The 6,997-nt window shown below is 45.9% G+C and overlaps 1 protein-coding gene across 2 annotated transcripts in view; it reads left to right on the top strand.

Annotated features, from left to right (window-relative positions):
* The window catches only part of METTL9 (methyltransferase like 9), a 51,112-nt gene that overhangs the window by 9,144 nt on the left and 34,971 nt on the right, over nt 1–6,997 (top strand). The gene's annotated exons all lie outside the window — the stretch shown is intronic.

Here is a 6,997-nt window from a genome sequence, read left to right as displayed (position 1 = left end):
AGTGCCCCAACCCCCCAATTGGCCCTACCCTGAGCGTGACTGAGGGTGGCATCGCAACCTCCCCATCCGCCCTGCTCTGTGTATGACAAGGGGGCAGCGCCCCAACTCCCCAGTTGGCCCTGCTCTGAGCCCGACCAGGGCCTGCACCCAAAGATTGGGCCCGGGGTGGGGGCCAGCAAGATCGTTATCTCCCGCCACCATCTCCAATCTGGGAGGGCTTGGGGGATGTCAGGGGAGGACCCCCCTCCGCCCCCCCCCCCCCGCCGAGTGCACAAATTTTTGTGCACCGGGCCTCTAGTATATATATAATTTCAGAGAGGAAGGGAGAGGGAGAGAGATAGAAACATTAATGATGAGAAAGAATTATGGCTGCCTTCTGCATGCCCCCCACAGGGGATCAGGCCCACAACCCTAGCATGTGCCCTTGACCAGAATCGAAACTGGGACCCTTAGTCTGCAGGCTGACGGTCTATCCATGGAGCCAAACCAGCTAGGGCTCGATAGCTTCTTAATTGATGGAGTGAAAAGAGAATTATTATAGAACTCCCCAGAGCCAAAGCCAAGAGAATTTCTCCAGATGACATACTGTATGGTTTTTTACAAGCACAGGCAACATTCAATATCTGCAATTATTAAGGTGTAACCTAAAATTGCAAGTATGTGTATGTTTGACTTACCACATTGTATGCGGGCCGTTTTTGCTAATTTTTTGTGCAAATGGCAACGTTCAGTAAAATTACGATAACTTTAGTTTTACATATTTTTTTTTCAATGAAACCTTTTGTGATTTACTATAAAATGTATACTGAATTATTTTTCTTAAATTTTAAACAGACAAATACTGGAAAACTCACTGGAAATTGTGTTTACCAGTCAACGTAAAACGAATAAATACGTTTCCCGCATCTTAAGTGTTACTTTATGTTTTCACCTTTATATAAGCTCAGAACTGTGCTATGCAAGTGATGATGGATTCAAGATAGAATTGGTATGATTTGGGGTTTTTTCCTAAATGGAAAAATACTTGGACATCACAGCCAGAGGTTAGAGGTTGAGCTAAAGGACAGATTCGGAAACCTAGCTCTCCATTTACCGGTGGAGGTGGACTGAAGTCAGGCACAAGGTAATGCTCAGGGCAGTGACCAGCTAGCCAGAGCGACGCTGGCGGACCCCTGTCCTCTGTGCTGACTTCGAGAGCCTGGAGGCCTTTGCAGCTGAACACCAAAGAGATTTTGAAAAGAGGTTATTTCCTTCCCAATAACCTGTGCTGAAACCCTAAACAAGTGTTTGCTTCGGTTTCCTGGAACACTGGGATTTCTCTCCTGTTGCATATACCAAGGGCCATAAAGGGCATATAAAATGCCCTAGGAGACCTGCAAAGCCAACTCTGTGTAGACACTGCCCCAAAAACCAGCTGAAGGTTGTGAGTTAAACAAGGATGGCAACTTCCAGCAAAAGACTGTTCTTTAGACCCAGAAGTTTTGTTCACATCTGAGGATTATAAAATACTAACAGTGACTATCTGAAATGAATAATTGACAATTATTTATGAAAGCAAAGCTGAAGCAACTTAATCTAATTGGTGTAAATTGTTCCCCTGAATGAATGTGTGGGTGCCTTGGGTTGGTTTGTAGCATTAGTAGAAAAATAATGAATGTTTGACTGTTTATGCCTGTGCTGTGTTTATTTATTTTATTATGGTTTTATTGATTTTACAGAGAGAGGAAGAGAGAGAGAGAGTGAGAGAGAGAGAGAAACATCAATGTGAGAGAAAAACACTTATCAGTTGTCCCCTGTACACACCCCGCCAGGGGAATGAACTCGAAACCTGGGCATGTACTTTGAAGGGGAATCGAACCAGTGACTGCTTGGTGCACGGGACAACGCCCAACTAACTGAGCCACACCGGCCAAGGGCTGCCTGTGCTGTGTTTAGATGCACAAAGGTGTCAATGATGAAATGTGTGCACTGGTTTATATTGCAAAAAGGTAGAATGTGATTTTTGAGTCCTTAACTGTCAAGGTCAATGTCACTGGACTTGATCTGGCTATCTTTGTAGTAGAAAAGATTTTTGTGTTCAAGGACCCCATCAGTGGAGCCTTCCTGATGGTTTTTAGTGGCTTTGAATACCTCAGGTCTTTGGTTACTTACTGCTTTGAGAATGGCTACATGCTCAGACCAATGACTGATTTGAGGCATCCCCTTGAACTTCAGTTCTCCTCTGGCCGGATTTTTCGGGCCTTGGACAGGAAAGGGAAGGAAATCTAGTTGCTGCCTTCTGTTGTGTACCAGGCACTTTACATGCATTATCCCCTCTAATCCTCCTGACAACTCTGGGAGGTAGGTGTCACACCCCTACTTTACAGACTTGCTCAAGAGCACAGTTGCGCAGATGGTGGAGTTGGGTGCTGCACCCTGGTCTGTTCCATGATGCCCCGCCTGGGAAACCTGGGAAACAGGCTGCCTTCTCAATAGGAAATGGCCTGACTTCTGTGGCCCTCTGGGTGGATGGGGAAGTTATGCAGAAATACCAGCTGCAGTGTTTGCAGTTTGTTAAACAGGGTGGGACAACTGCTCTGGGTGCTGGCCTTCATCCGGTGTAATGTCGGGAAAAATTCTTACCTGTGGTGTCTTTTTTCTGTCACCGACCAATTCTCCAGTTCTCTGACATCAACAGGACGTCCTGCAGGTGAGCCCTGTTCTGACATTAGTGACTGGAGCTCGCGTCCCCTCACAGATTGCCCTCACCTTGGGTGCTGCCCACCGTCACGGTCCACTCAAGTACAAATTCTGGGGTCCCCCAGGTTAGGTAATTTGCTAGAAAGACTCCCATGGAGTTTAAGGAAAAACTTTACTTATGTTTATTGGTTTACGAAAAGGGTACAACTCAGGAACAGCCAAACAGGAGACAGCAGGGCTGGGGTGGGCTGGGGAGGGCAGAGTCCACGCCCGCTCCCTGCACACCACCCTCCCAGCTCACCAGTGTGTTTGTTCAGCAGCACAAGTTCCCAAACCCTGTTGTTGGGACGTTAGTGGAAGTTTCATAATTAGGTGTGATTTAAGTCATCGGCCTTTGGTGATTGAACTCAGTCTCTAGCCCCTGCCCCTTCCTGGAGGTTGGGGGCTGGGCTGAAAGTTCCACACTCCATCTCATTAGCTTTCAGAAGTTGCTCTTAGCACTCAAGAGTTTTAGGGGCTCTGCCTGGAACTGGGGATAAAGACTAAATACTTATTTTTTATTATACCACATTGCCAAAAATCAGGAAGTTGTTTTTTAAAAAGAATTTTCTAGTTCTAATGTGCTCAAATCCTTTATATTTCGGAATAAAAGACCATTATATTATACAGCTCATGTTTGACCAGTTGAGGAACAACAAAAAATAATTTCAGAAAAATTTTTAACTATCCCTCAGTCTGATAAGCAAATACAGTTTTATAGGAAAATTGCATTTCTACACTTTGAAGGAGTGATTCAGCAGGCAGTACTTCATTATTTTGATTTTTACTGTCAGTACATCCAGAACTATGTCATGTACCTGATTTGGCTGTTCATTGTTTGGCTAATTGTTAGAGTCTTTGAGTCTTGTTGCAAGTAGGGAGGACACTGCTGGTTGCTGTCATTTTTGAAGACGTTATGTTTAGTTATCACATCCCACCCACGTTATACTTGGCATCAGCAGATGACCACCTAGCATAACTGGGTTGATTAGAGTTTGTTATTTGGTAAAAGATTGACTTACTTATTTAGACTGAAGAAAGTTGGAGTGAGCTTTAAAGGAAGATGCCAAGACGAGGCTTTTTCAGATACTGTGGGTGTCTCCAGATGGGGAGTCCAGCCTGGCACACGGTCCTTCCGGTGTGAAGAGTTAACAGGCATAATCTTTGTTCTGATCTGCGCACCTCTGTCTTTGTGGTCTTTGAGGAGCACACATTCAAAGGACTCATCGGCTTGAAAGTGCACAGGAATCTGCAGACAGGTCACCACGTGCTGCGAGCTCATTACAGCTTTTCATTGAAGCTGGATTGTCTCAGGCGGAAGTCCAGGGGGACTGCCAAAGGTTGCAGGGGCTCCCACCATGATTTCTCTCTAGTCAGCATCTCGCCTTAGGGGCAAGGGGCCACTCATTGAAGCCTGGCCACGATCATAACCCCATTACTTGTCTCTTTTGGTTTCTGATTCCCCCGCTGGAGCATAAGTTCCCGAGACCACTGTTAAGCTTAGGTAGGTAGGAAACGCTACTGGAAAGTCAGAACGATGACATTTTCTGTGGAAACCCATGTAGGGATTGTAAGCAGTGGGGATTCTGCCTCCTCGGGACGTGGCAATGCCTGGGACATCTTGGCTGTCACAAGGAGGGCTGCTGCTAAACACCCTGCAGTGCCAGGGCCGCCTGGTGGCAAGGGTTATCCGGCCCAGATGCCAGGAGTGTTGAGTTGAGAAACCCTGTCCTGTAATAACTTAGTTGCTGTGTAGATGAGACTACTTCTTCTCTAAGCTCATCCAGTCCAATTTAATTAGGCCGAATAGTCCTGCTTTTCTTCTCTGAAAGTGAATCTCAAGCAGACAAACTGGGTGGAGGTGAAGGGAAGCTTCTGTGAAAGAAGCTCCTTATAAAGCATGCACCTTGACCAGGAACGTGAGCCGGTGGGAGCTGCTCAGGCCCAGCTGCCCCACACAGAAGCCAGGAGGTGGAGAGTGAAATGTGAAGTGCTTGGCTGGGTGCCTGGTACAAGGTAGCTGCTCAGCCAGTGTCCTTTGCTTGCTCATGGTAACACAGTTTTCCACTCCTTGCAGACCTGGGTTTAAGCAAGGCCTTGCAAAACCCTTGGAGCTTTAGGAGTCGACAGAAGCCCAGTGACAGCTGCTGGTCTTTAGGTTCCCTCCAGGATTTTGCTAGAAAGTCCACTTTCTATCTGTTGGACTGCCTATGATTTTGAACAGTAATTCATGTGATGGATATTTATGATTCATCTGTATCTGTGCCAGGCACTGAAGTCATTCATTGTCCTGATTTTATGAAACTTTCTGTCTACCTGGGATGGTTGACACTGAGCATGCAAGTACGTAGTTTTTTAGTTCAGTGGTCATGTTACTGAGGAGAGGGTGTTAGAATGGGGTTCCCAACCTAGTATAGAAGTTCAAAGGAAACGTAGTTGAAGAAATATTTAGGCATGAGTCGAATTAACCAGGTGAAGTGGGAGGGAGTAGGGGTTGTGAAAAATGTAGGGACCAGAGCAGATGCCCTGTGAGACAGCAGGGAAAGGAGCCTCCCAGGTGTTAATGGGGTGATAGGGACTGTCCTGAGGGGAGGCGGTGGCAGAATGGACTTATCATGTAGAGCTTCCTAAACCAGATTGAGCTTTTTGGATTTTATCCCAAGACTTCTGGGAAGTGACATCATCAGATTTGAATTAAAATTTTGCATTTTTAAAGAAGTTTGCTTGATCACTTCAAATTTCAAAATACTTTTAATTTCTGGAAATAAAAATCTAGATGTCTATATGTGTATTTTTTAAAGAATATATTTTATTGATTTTTTACAGAGAGGAAGGGAGAGGGATAGGGAGTTAGAAACATCGATGAGAGAGAAGCATTGATGAGAGAGAAACATCAATCAGCTGCCTCCTGCACACCCCCTCCTGGGGATGTGCCCGCAACCAAGGTACATGCCCTTGACCGGAATCAAACCTGGGACCCTTCAGTCCACAGGCTGACGCTCTATCCACTGAGCCAAACCAGTTAGGGCTATATGTGTATTTTTAATAACAGCTTTATTGAGATATACTTCATATACCATAAGATCCATCCTTTTAAAAAATGCAATTATGTGCTTTTTAGTGCTGTACATTCACGATGTTGTGCAGCCATCACCACTCTCTAATGTCAGAATATTTCCATCGCTCCAAAAAGAAGCCCCCTGCCCATTAGCAGGCACTCCCCACGGCCCCTCCCCCAGCCCTTGGCACTCACAATCTATTTTCTTTTTAATCTTTGTTGTTGAAAGTATTACATTTATCCCCTTTGACTAGTTCTAGCCCACTTCAGGCTTTCACCACCCTATTGTATGTCCATGGGTTATGCATATATGCATACAAGTTCTTAGGTTTATCCCTTTCCCCCATGCCCCTACCCCCGCCTTCCCTCTGAGATTCAACAGCCTGTTCCATACTTCTATGTCTCTGGATCTATTTTATTCATGAGTTTATTTTGTTCATTAGATTCCACATATGAGTGAGATCATGTGATACAATCTACTTTCTGTCTTGGGATTTGCCTATTCCTGATAATTCCAGTATATGAAATCATATAACTTTTGTGACTGGATTATTGTGACTGGATTATTTTACTTAGCTTAATGTTTTCGAAGTTCATCCATGTTGTATGAATTGGTATTTCCTTTCTTGTTATGGTTGAATTATATATCTATAATAATAAAAGGCTAATATGTAAATGGTCATCATGCCCTCATGCTGTAACGACCGATCAGCAGGAGGTGCTGGAGCACCTCTCGGGCCCTCCCCCTGGCCCCTGAGCAGCGGCTCTTGAGGCACAGATGGGAGGCGGGGTGCCTCCTCGTGAGGCTGGTGCGGATGGGCAGTTGGGGGTGACCAGGCCAGCAGGGGAGGGCAGTTGGGGCAACCAGGCCTGCAGGGGAGGGCAGTTGGGGGCGACCAGGCTGGCAGGGAGAGGCGGTTAGGGGTGATCAAGCAGGCAGGGGAGCTGTTAGGGGCATCAGGCAGGCAGGCAGGTGAGTGTTTAGGAGCTAGCGGTCCTGGATTGAGAGAGGGATGTCTGTGGGATCAAGCCTAAACTGGCAATCGGACATCCCCCGAGGGGTCCTGGATTGGAGAGGGTGCAGACCGGGCTGAGGGACCCCCCTCCAGGCCTCTAGTGTGTGTGTATGTATATATATATATATATATATATATATATATATATATATGTTCCTTGGATGAATCACAACTTGTCAAACAGGTAATTGGTGAGCGTGAGAAT

Source organism: Myotis lucifugus, unplaced genomic scaffold (genome assembly GCF_000147115.1).
Source record: "Myotis lucifugus unplaced genomic scaffold, Myoluc2.0 scaffold_669, whole genome shotgun sequence".
Taxonomy (NCBI): Eukaryota; Metazoa; Chordata; class Mammalia; order Chiroptera; family Vespertilionidae; genus Myotis; species Myotis lucifugus.
The sequence above is the reverse complement of the archived record's forward strand: the minus strand, read 5'-3'. Positions and strand labels throughout refer to the sequence as shown.